Here is a 13,001-nt window from a genome sequence, read left to right on the forward strand (position 1 = left end):
TAACAAGTGGCCTAAACATGTAACGATGGTGGAATATTCTATTTTGTCTTTTTGGAAAAACAAAGTCTTGGTTCACCTGTATTGGCCTACTGATAACCATATCTACCCTAACTGTATCAGTTATGTGTGATGGCCAATCAGCTAGATCAATTGGTGGACCAGAGGCAGAAGAGGACGGAGCTGAACTTGCGGTCATAGTAGATGTAGGGACATGTGAGGGAGACATGTCGATGTTGCTGCAGCACCAGAATGACCAGCAGCTGATGGGGAAGACGGACCTGGTATCATGAAATAAAGAAGATAAATTAGATATTTTCTAAATAAAAAAAGCTCTCAATTCAAAAAGATATTTTTCTTTATCAATGTGTCACAAGAATAGAGAAGAAACGGATCCTTTTATGTACACTTACCAGCTTAATCCTCACTGGAGATATCGAGAGGGAGTACCTGTGTACCACTAAGACCAGTCGGCATTGCTGTATCGGAATGCTGTACAGTTGCTGCAGCACCAGAATGACCAGCAGTTGCTGGAGATGACGGACCTGGTATTATGAAATAAAGCATTACCAAGATGGCAGCGCGGTAGCACACAGCGTCCACTCCGGATCCAAAAATGGTGCTATTTTTGTTAAAAAAGCCCGAATTTTGCGACACATGGACATCGGAGCAACCGGTGTTCGTGTCTACCATCGCCAGACACTACTGAAATATAAGACTCATGCAAAAACCAAGCTGCAGGAGGCGTACTCGGCTTGCTGCGGAGACCAGGCCTCCAGTCGTCGGCGTCGCCTGATGCCGGTGGCCGGGGGAGAGGACGTCGTAAGCGGTGTGCGAGGAAGCGGAAGCGCGGCAAGAGGGCGGGGGTCCATACTAGACTAAAATCAAACCCTAGCCGGCCGGCTCTCCCGTCTATCCTGCTCTCAAATGTTTGCTCCCTGGAAAATAAATTGGACTATATCCGACTCCAGCAGGCTACGCAGCGTGAGTTTAGAGACTGCTGCGTCTTTGTTTTCACGGAGACGTGGCTCAGCGACAGAGTTCCGGACACCGGCATTCAGCTAGACGGACTCGCCTCATTTCGTGCCGACAGAAATACAGCTCTCTGCGGTAAGACTCGCGGTGGCGGCTTGTGTGTTTACATCAACATGGAATGGTGCAAGAACTCTATGCTAGTCTCTAGTTACTGTTTATCGCTGTTGGAGCTTGTGACTGTTAGATGCAGACCTTTTTATTTACCACGGGAATTCACCACTGTTTGCATAACCGGAGTTTACATTACTCCCAGCGCTAACGCTAAGGAAGCGCTCTGTGAACTGTATGGGGCTATGAGCGAACTGCAGAACACTCACCCCGATGGACTGTTTATTGTCGCTGGAGATTTCAACCATGCGAATCTCAAGACAGTGCTCCCTAAATTCCATCAGTATGTGGACTTTGCAACGAGAGGGGCGAACGTGCTTGATCTTGTTTACATAAACATCCCAGGCGCGTACCGGGTGGAGCCCCACCCCCACCTCGACTACTCAGACCACATCTCTGTTATGTTAATTCCACTTCAGAAGCAGGTGAAAACCTGGCCAGCAGGAGCCATCTCTGCTCTTCAGGACTGTTTTGAGTGTACTGACTGGCACATGTTCAGGGAGGCTGCAACATATGGCGATTCTACCAACTTGGAGGAATACACAACATCAGTGACTAGCTACATCAGCAAGTGCATTGATGATGTCACTTTCTCCAAGACCATCACCACACGCTCCAACCAGAAGCCGTGGATGACTACGGAGGTGCGCACGCTACTGAGGACCCGAGACTCCGCCTTCAGAGCAGGTGATAAGGCAGCCCTAAGAACAGCTAGGGCCAAATTGTCCTGGGCCATCAGAGTGGCAAAGCGCGCACACGCCCAGAGAATCCACAGTCACTTCCAGGACAGCGGTGAACGACTTCTGCGCTCGGTTTGAAGTGCAGAATGACGTGGTGGCGAGGAAGACCACCCCTCCTCCCAACGACCAGGTGCTCTGTCTTACCACGGCGGATGTGAGGAAAACTCTACGTAGAGTCAACCCACGGAAGGCTGCTGGACCAGACAACATTCCTGGCAGAGTGCTCAGAGGATGTGCAGACCAGCTAGCAGATGTTCTTACCGACATCTTCAACATCTCTCAGAGCAGCGCCGTCGTTCCAACGTGCTTCAAGGCCACCACCATCATCGCCATGCCAAAGAAGTCTTCAGTGTCCTGCCTCAATGACTACCGTCCCGTCGCACTCACACCAATCATCATGAAGTGCTCGTCATGAGGCACATTAAGACCCAGCTGCCCCCCTCACTAGACCCACTGCAGTTTGCGTATCGTCCAAACCGATCAACGGATGACGCCATCGCCACAACCCTCCATCTGGCCCTCACCCACCATGTAGAGTATGAACGGAAAATCATGAACTCATTAATTCTGAATGCAATGCACACATTCTTGCGAAGGGTCCTAAAACCCCCACACACTGTTACTCTCCCCACACCCCCCTCCTTAGATGAGAAAGGAATGTGAGAGGTTGAAAGACACACACGTTCCTACCATTTAAAACCCAGAAATGGCTTATTTTTAAGGAAATATGTTTTATTCCCGTATGCTTGGGTATTTCTGCTGTTATATCAAACTAGTTAAGATTGTTTAGTTGTGTAGTTAAACTCTGAGGGCTTATATAAAGAGTCTAAGAGTATATATTCAATTTTAAGTGTACCAAATACAAGTTTCTTGGTATCAAATTAAACCTTACGACTCACCCTAGCTGAATATATATATAAGGTTACATTAAAATGTATTCTGCTATGTTTTACCATCTTTTGAGTGATTCAAACCACATCCGGACCCTGTTGTAAATTAGGCAATTGACGAGCCTTGACAAGACAAAGGGAACCATCTCGCGCCAAAACTGAGGAGCCTCATTGGCTCATTCCTCCCAAAGGAGGTGCGACCTCCCTACCTTAAAAGTCCAAATCTGGTGTTGAATCGCTCTCTTATCCTCTTGCTCTCTTGTCTCTTGTCCTTACATCTCTCTCTTACACTTCTCTCTTGCTTTCTCTTCTGAACCTCTTCAAGTTTTCTTCAACTTCTCTTCAAACTCTCGTCAGACATGTCTTTTGTTTTATTTGGCGTTTATCTCAGTCTTTTCCTTGTCTTCGGACAAAGCTCAACACCCTACGTTTTTGGAGCAGTCCGATATCCTCCGGGTGAAAGGACTCTCTCTCAGTTTCAACCGTTACTCCTAAGATGCTTTGAACTTCCCACGAGCGATCCACACTCCGGAAGCACCAACAGAAATCCTCCAGCTCACGGACGCAACGAGGACATTCACGCACACACGCAGTCTTGTTCAGCGACACAAAGGTCAATTTTGCAAGTATTATTCCATCTAAATTCAAATGCGTTAAAGTGTTTAATTCCCTTGCTGGCTCTTAATGTTTAACTGTTGTAACAAGTTTGCTATCCCTGTAATCCCTTTATTTTCCTTACTGTTTTACTTTGTTTGTTCTATCCCAGATAGCAAAAAATGTCCGCACGGCTTCTTTTTGCCACCATCCCCAAGCTGTCGGCTATAGGTGTGTCCCACTGGCGGGGATGAAACGTTTGCCGCCGAATTCGTCACTCCCATTTCTTGCGAGATGCCGCCGGCGATCAGATGGCGGGCCGCCCGCTTCATTTTCTCTGGCGGTTGCCTCGCGGCAATCGACCGCGGCCGGCCGACGGCAAGCCACTTTGAAATACAAGGACAGCTTAGACTCTCAAAATCGACCAGCCATGTTGGCTATTATTATTTTTTGCTCCAAAGCCATTAGGGTTTATAACAGATTCTTGACTCTTGATTCCATGATAAGGTAAGGTTTAGGAAATTACATTTAAATTACTTTGAAACTCTGAAGCGATTATACAGTAATATATGTAAAATATATTGAATTATTTATGCACAGGTGAAAATTGTTTACATTTCCTTGATTGATGCACATTGAGACATGCACTAATAAACCAAAAATAATTCCTTTTTGTAAAACTTACTTGGCAATAAATATCTTTATGATTCTGATTAGGTTTTAAAATAGATATTTAATACAGGGTATGAACAATTTAGCAGAATAAATTGATGAAGTTAGACTTTTCACCAATGCCTGTATCAGTGAACAGTGAAAGACATCTGCAACATGGCCAAAATATCGGGTATACTTTAATTATTTTTTATTAATTTGCAACCATGGTGATATCTATCATAAACATGAAAATCCCTGTTTTGACGTGAAGGATAAACTCAATGAAAAAGCGAAATTATCCTCTGGTTTCACAGTTGCGCAGAAATTTCGTTTATGTCTACATTTTTCCAACCTCGATTTTTTTTGTTATTTTACCTTTTACAGGTTTTGCAATTATGACCTGTACAAATGTTTAAGAAAGTGTTAAAGTCCCTGTAAAGGCAATAAAAAAAATCTAAACGCATTATAAATGTTAAAAATATATTGCTAAAACACATGACAAAGACTGAACTGTGAAGTTCTGCTGTCGCCATATCTGTTTCCGGTTTACTTGCGCGTCGCCCAAAATGTCTTTTTACTTGATGTCTCCAGAATCTTCCGAAAATACGCGTCAGCGATGTTCATCGCATTGTTGATGCCTGGTCCCCTGCTCCGACAAGCAAGAGGGACAAGGGCTTTAAACTCTACATATCGAGTTATCTGCACAACTACAAGGGTAAGTATTTTAATCTAATGTGGTGTGCCGGCAGATAGCGGCTAAGCTAGTTCGCCACGTGTTCATTTTTAATGTAACGTTAGTATAGAAGCTTGTTTTTTCTTAGTTTTAAAGCAGACTGTTTGTTAATTTTTGTGATAATTGTGATATCAATTATATTAACTTGGTCTCCTCCCAGTTTCTAATAAAGATCAGGACACCAGTGAAGTCACTGTCAGGGCATTGTGTTACAGGTCCATGAGAAAAGCAGATAAACCTCACAGTTTGAGTGTATGGTGAAGCTAGAATTAATAAGACCGCAGTTATAGGCTTGTTACTTTAATAGCCCGATGTTCCTGGGGACTCGGCTAAGGTTATTCATGTTTAATGTAACTCAAATCAAATGAAAACAGTTATTGTAGGCAGGTAAGTTTCCCTAGCTGGTCCCTCTGTGTAAAATGCGTTCTTATTCAAGTTTTCAACTCAGTCATTCGTTTAAGATGCAATCTTGTGTTATTAGTATTAGGCTATCATGATTATACAGTGAGCAAGCTATATAAATAAGTATTTAATATAATAAAAGTGTAGAGCAACAACCGAGGGTGTAAGGTAAAGGCTGAATATTGTAGATTTATTACAATATGTTGCATGTTTGAATTAAAATACCTGTGGATATGCAACTTCCCACTAATGAAAGTTTTATTCAAAAGGAGCACACTCTACAAAGGCCTGACTGGAGATTTGCCTGATCTATCCGGTCCTTCAGGTGAGTAGGGATATAACAATAGCACATTTCACTGTACAGTATGATATATCAACCAAAATCTGTATACCAATATTTCATTTTCTTTTTCCTCCCTTTTACAAACAAATATTCTGCTTCAAAGAAAAAAATGAAATTGATGTTATCATAAGGGTTCTTCATTATGAACTTGTATGCCATGCATAACATACTGTGGATAGAAATTACAGGGAAAGTTACTGGTATGATAATTGTGGATATATTATATTACTATTATATTTATTGTATTGCTAATCAATATATTGTTACTTCCCAGATGACAGCGGCTCGCTTCAAGAGCAGGTGAAGCAAGTTGGGACAATGTTGAAGACATTTGCTCGCACTGGGCAATCAGGTACAACTTGCAAACAACACCTGTGGTTGTTGGTTTAATTCCCACTGGGGCCACCTGTACATGTAGTAGACCTAGATATAAATGTGATAGTTTAGTAGTTGAAGGACCAGGACTGACTACTTTATTCTTTTATTCTGGGAGCCCCTGTAGATGCAGATCAAACCCTAATGCTGCGACGTCTTGGAATTTGGCGATGTTGTGCGTAGCATGGACGACAAAATGCTATGCTGCAATGTTTCAGTGCCAATGTGTCTGTTGGAGAGTTATCCCTGCCAGGGGATCTGTTACTCCCCCCTAGACACCCAGGAAGATTTGGCGTTGCTTGACAACAGTTTGAGGCAGGATAAAGAGCTCCAGCAACGATTTGTAAGTGTGCCGATTTCGTTTATAATGCCATAGGGTAATCTAAAAAGTAAAATTAAGATCGTACACTGCATATTCTACAGTCTGAATCCACAGCCTGTCACATTTTAAATTTATGAGAAGCTTCAGAGAAATGTAATTTGTAACATGTTTTTTTTGTATTTTCAGCTTCGGTTTTTGGCAATCAAATGTGGGAGGGACCTAAAGACAACCGTGTGGCTGAATGCTTCAGAGTATCTTCTCTAATCACCTTTCCATCAATACAACCTGGACTGGTGTAGGGGATAAAGCATGTTTTAGAGACATGTTCCTGAAGACCATTGTTCAAAGTAAGTTGGATATTTTTTTATATTTAAGTAGATGTGTATGACCTTATTACCATTCAAATGGAATGACAGACCTTTATTTTCTACAGGAGCCATCCGGAAGAACCCGGCAACCCAGGATGCCACTGATGAGGCATTCCAGGTTAACGTTACGCGTTACCTGAAAGGAGCATCTGAACATGAAGGTGGAAAAAGGCGCCGCACAGCTGAGAGGGACCCACAGCCGACCCCTTAAACCTAGGCTGACTACTGACACCCCAGCATCACTGACAACTGGAACCCTTTCTTTATCCTGCAGTCAGTAACATCAAGACCCCTAAAAAAGCCTGCTAAAAGTGTCAGACTACACTCACCCAATCCACACAGTTCACTGTGGAAATTGCTCTTTTTTTTTTCTCTCTCTCTCTCATGTCCCTGCTTTGAGGGCAGCTCCTTGGATGAATATGGGATGGTTTGTGCTTTTATACAGGCGCACGAGGAATCACTGAAGATATGCTAATTTGCACTGCCTCATTCTGGAGGTCGGGGAAAACCGGTGATTCTTAGCCCACTACGCCACACAGTCCCCAACCTCTCCAGACATTCTGATTGGCTGTGTTCTCTATAGCCAGATTTTCTGCTGTTAATTATATTTATTCCCACTTGTTGGCATGTGTAAATTGAATGTCAAAATGTATATTATACCTGTTATCCTGCACATTCCTTGATACCAAAGATCTCAATTATTTCATATACAATTTGCTGCTTATTTCATTGTTACAGTGCTTAACTATTCTATTTTTAAATATAGCTTGTAAATCCTAGATTATACATCTAATACTTGATATTTGCACATTATCTGGTATCAAATATTCTACTTACCGTGACTTTAGTATTGGCTTATTTCATTCTGTCAGTGCTTAACAATTCTATTATAGTTTGTAAATCCTATTTCATACCTCTGATACTTGATATTTCACATTAACTAGTACCAAAAATTCTACTTTCATTCCATCACAGTGCTTAACTGTTATTCTATTGTTACATATAGCTTGTAAATCCTTGTGCCACAGTCAGCATTGCAGTTGGTATATTCTACTCCAGAGCTTTACTCTAAATTATTACCACTTAACCTATTGTTAGAAATGACTTGTAAATATGATGTTATACCTCAATTTATTTGGTATCCTGCACTTTCTTTGGTACCAAATATCCTCATTGCTTGTGTTTACTGGTAATTCTTTTCATCCCAGAGCTGACCTCTTTATATTATTAACAATTATTGTAAGTGTTACAATAGTGTTTTTTAAAAAAAAAGAAATTGGAAACCTGCATGTTCTTTTGTGTGTGTGTGTATATATAATGTTTGTATTTTTCTGTTATTTATATTTCAGTGATCTGACATCTTGTTTCAATGACAGTTACTGTACTTTGAAATGTGGAATTAAAACGCCAAATGGAAATTTGTCTGGTTTGATCAATCATTATTCTTGATAAACTGCAAGCTATAAATATATATATATATATATATATATATATATATATATATATATATATACAATAAGCGGCGGCAGATCGCTCGGAAAAAGCGTTTGCCTCCGACGGTCCGCCTTCGATATAACGGCGGCGGAGCGGCGGCTGGCCAGCGGGCCGTCCGCGTATCGAAGGCGGTAGGAAGGCGGCTGCCGCTTTTAAAAAGCGGCTGCCGCTGGCGGACCGCCGTCAAACGTGTTTGCGATATTGCCATTCTGCCGCTTCTACTGCTGCCGGCGCACTGCCAGCGGACCGCCGACTTATTGCTATCTGGGATGTTAAATGTTTGTTGTTAAATGTGTTCTACGTTTGTTAAGTTTGTGATATATCCTAGTTCCTTGTATTAAACCCAATTATACGCTTGATTGTCTGTGTTTGTTGGTCATAAAGCAAAGCCTCTTTAATGTGCGATCTAAAGCTACGAGCTGATATTATCAAAGTAAGTTAACGTGCTTTGATTAAGTAAGCTTATACTAAGAATAAACCTTCTGGAGAATTGATCAAGAGTATCGAGCAAAGTGGTTTGCTGGACGAACTGGTTGGTTGCGGTACGGTTTAATTCCATTAAGGTGTTCTGAAAATTAATACAGCCTGTCTGCATATGATGTATATTCCTAATTAATTATAATTCATTGTGTTTAATTATCTATATATATCTGAAGCAGACTTTTGGGCTATATAACCCCTGTTTTGGGGCAATTTAGAATGTATTGTTATCTAGTTCAAACCGTATTATTAATCATTGATTACAATCATTAATATTAATTGTACATTCCCCAAACCTGAACCAAGAAACCCTACACACCAAGACAAAAATGACTCATACCTTCGAATGCTGTTCATAGACTTCAGCTCAGCATTCAACACGTTAATTCCTCAGCACCTGATTGGAAAGCTGAACCTGCTGGGCCTGGACACCTCCCTCTGCAACTGGATGCTGGACTTCCTGACTGGGAGACCTTAGTCAGTCCGGATCGGGAACAGCATCTCCACCACCACCACACACTGAGCACGGGGGCCCCCCAGGGCTGTGTGCTCAATCCACTGCTGTTCACTTTGCTGACTCACGACTGTGCAGCAATGCACAGCTCGAACCACATCCTCAAGTTTGCCGATGACACGACCGTGGTGGGTCTCATCAGCAAGAACGACGAGTCAGCATACAGAGAGGAGGTGCAGCGGCTAACGGACTGGTGTAGAGCCAACAACCTGTCCCTGAATGTGGACAAAACAAAAGAGATGGTTGTTGACTTTAGGAGAGCACAAGGTGAACAATCTCCGCTGAACATCGACGGCTCCTCTGTGGAGATCGTCAAGAGCACCAAATTCCTTGGTGTTCACCTGGCGGAGAACCTCACCTGGTCCCTCAACACCAGCTCTATTACCAAGAAAGCCCAGCAGCGTCTCTACTTTCTTCGAAGGCTGAGGAAAGCACATCTCCCACCCCCCATACTCACTACATTCTATAGATGGACTATTGAGAGCATCCTGAGCAACTGCATCACTGCCTGGTCCCCTGGTTTGGGACCATTTCGGACCGCAAAGCCCTGCAGTGGATAGTGAGGACAGCTGAGAAGATCATCGGGGTCTCTCTTCCCTCCATCAAAGACATTTACAAAAAACACTGCATCCGCAAAGCAACCAGCATTGTGGACGACGCCACACACCCCTCACACAAATTCATATATATGGTATATATATGGTATTATATATGGTATTCATATATAAATTAATATTTATATTCATATAACATCACACACCTGAACTATATATACCATATTAAATGATATAAATATATGTATGATTATTTAAGGCTAATCATCCTTTATCAATAAGAATTTACACAGCAATTTTTACAAAAATCTTCTCCTGCCACAATACTTCATCAGACTTCAACTGTATTTTCAAACATTTTAATTACAAGCTAGAGGGAAACTTAGGTTGTATGAAATATACATACTTGTGTGGGCAATGTAGAACAGCAGACAGATTAGAAATATAATCTATTGTTTGAAAGTTATGACCATTCTAGTTATTAGCGGGAAAACGGCTGGAAAGGGTACAGTATTAAAAGAGGCCACAGATTGTCTGATTCGGGAAAACAGCATTAGGACCTCGGTAAACTTCAGCTAGCTAGCTAAAGTTCATAGCTAGCTAAGAAGAGCATTGGCACTGCAGCTGCTGTTGTGGTGGTTTAAAAATTATATCAATAGATACCAATATGCTTACTACTTGCAGCTTACCTTTTTCTCGACTTCTTTTCTCCTCTTCAATTTTTTCTTTTTTCTGATCCAGGTACGTTCGCTTCATGATGGCTGGACATCGGTTGCCTAGCTACTGCTCCTGGCAGTTGACACGTAAACAGCAGAGTGCTGCGCACAGCGCGCATCATCCTCTCGGCACCCACACAATTTCAAATCATCCTTCCTTGTTCCAAAATTAGGTTTAAGAAATTTAGAAAAATATATTAAATGAAACATTGGGGGGCCCCAAACAATCGCGGAGCCCTAAACAAAAATTTTTTTTGTTTGTTTATTGGTTTATTGTTATTTCCGACAATATCCAGAGGAGCCCACGAGGGAAGAGTCAGAGCGAAGTCTGACTATTCAGAAGAGCAGGAGAGACAAGCAGAGAGGGAAGACGACAAGAGCAGAATGTTCTTCCTGATTCTTCCTACCCATTTGTACTGAAATTGGCCGCATCCCCAAAGGTGTCCTGCGCCAATAAAAGTGACTTTTCAGAGCCACATGGTCAACTGGGCTGTTTTTTCCAACATTTGATTTTATGGTCCTTTGTTTTACAAAATTCCTGCTCAAAATAGTGCAAGTTTAATCATTAACTTTATATCTTGCACATGGTACAAGAGGCAAAACATTTGTTGTCATCAGCTTTCTCTGCATATGCCAGCGAACGTTTACATACTAAACATGACATTCTTTCATGGATATTATACGTGTTGGTAACAAAACCTGACAATCCCTGGTTACAAATCATACTGGCTAATTAATTGGTTATATAACATGGATAAAACATTACACACATTTTAAAGAGGTAAATAAGACTATAATCATTAATTTGTCAGTTATACAAGTTACCACAGTTCAAGCAATTGTCAAAATTACCTAGCAAGACTAGGTATTGTATGTGGGTCCATACGGTCTTCTTTTACGGTATCTTTTATAGGATTGATTCAGCAAAGTATTGTGACATTGTGTGAGATGTTTCTGGATTAAGGAATGTCCTTTTTAAGATGCTGTTTGCTGAACAATGATCACGATGTCACAGGATCTGATGAGTCTAAGTGTAGCAAACTGGTTTAAAGTGGACACTCCACCGAGACTGTCCTGCTGTCTGTCATGGAGTCGCTGAGACAGGCGAAAGCTGAACCCAAATCATCCATTCTGATTCTGCTGGACCTTTCTGCAGCCTTTGACTCAGTCAACCATCAGATTCTTCTCTATACTCTGGGCATCAGAGGAAATGTGCTGGACTGGTTGACCTCCTATCTCTCAGATAGGTCCTTCAAAGTAGCCTGGAGAGGTGAGTTATCCAAGCCACCTCAGTTACTTACTGGGTACCTCAGGGATCAGTGCTTGGGCCACTTCTCTTCTCCATATACGCAACATCACTGGGACCCATCATTCAGTCACATGGTTTCTCTTACCACTGCTATGCTGATGACATGCAACTCTACTTGTCTTTTCAGCCCGACGACACCACAGTCACTGCTCGAATCTCTGCCTGTTTGGCAGACATCTCTGGATGAAGGAACACCACCTGCAACTCAACCCAGCCAAGACCATACTCCTTGTCTTTCCAGCCAACCCTGCTGTTGAACACAACGTCACCATGCAGCTGGGTTCAACTACAGTATCGCCTTAAAAAACGGTCAGAAATCTAGGGTTAACCATCGATAACAATCTAAATTTCACAGACCACATCTCAAAGACTGCAAGATCATGTAGATTTACACTCTACAATATCAGGAAAATAAGACCTTTCCTCTCTGAACATGCCACACAATTGCTTGTTCAGTCAATTGTCATAACTAGACTGGACTACTGTAACTCTCTCATTGCAGGCCTTCCTTCATGTGCAACTAGACCTCTGTAAATGATCCAGAATGCAGCAGCACGTCTGGTCTTTAATGAACCAAAGAGAGCGCATGTTACACCTCTCTTTGTCTCTCTCCACTGGCTGCCGGTTGATGCACACATTAAATTCAAGGCTCTGATGCTGGCATACAAAACAGTTACTGGGTCTGCTCCAGCATACCTACAATCATTTATGCAGATGTACACTCCTGCCAGAAGCCTGCGGTCAGCTAAGGAATGTCGCCTTGTTGTACCAACACAAAGAGGCACCAAAACACTTTCCCGGACTCTCAGTTTCATCATACCACGTTGGTGGAATGACCTTCCCAACTCCATCCGTGACGCTGACTCACTCTCTGGCTTCAAAAACACGGCTCTTTTCCAAGAGCACTTAACCAGTCACAAAAAAAAAAAAAAAAAGATTTGTTTCACTTAAATCTGTTTTGAATGCTATTCTGATGCTAGTAATACTTTGTAGTATGGCACTTTTCGTACAAATGTCTCCTTAAGATGATTCGCTTATGATTTTCCTCTTTTGTAAGTCGCTTTGGATAAAATCATCTGCCAAATTAATAAATGTAAATGTAAATATCGGAGGACAGAACCTTGTATGTCCCGTGTCTCTCGGGAACTCCAAGAGTGTATGTTCTGTCTTTTATTGCTTTGACCTTTGAACTTTGGGCCTCTTTACAGAGAAGTTTTCAAGTCATATGGGATCTAGACAAGTCTCTTTGTTAGTTTTATTGGCCAGATGTGAGACTCACTAGCACTGAAATCTTTCAGTTTATGACATTGTGGAATTCCAGGATTAAGATTGGGTTTTTCCTAGATTCAAATCATGTCGTTTCAATTCTTCTG

The sequence above is a fragment of the Xyrauchen texanus genome, chromosome 17 (assembly GCF_025860055.1).
Source record: "Xyrauchen texanus isolate HMW12.3.18 chromosome 17, RBS_HiC_50CHRs, whole genome shotgun sequence".
Classification (NCBI taxonomy): domain Eukaryota; kingdom Metazoa; phylum Chordata; class Actinopteri; order Cypriniformes; family Catostomidae; genus Xyrauchen; species Xyrauchen texanus.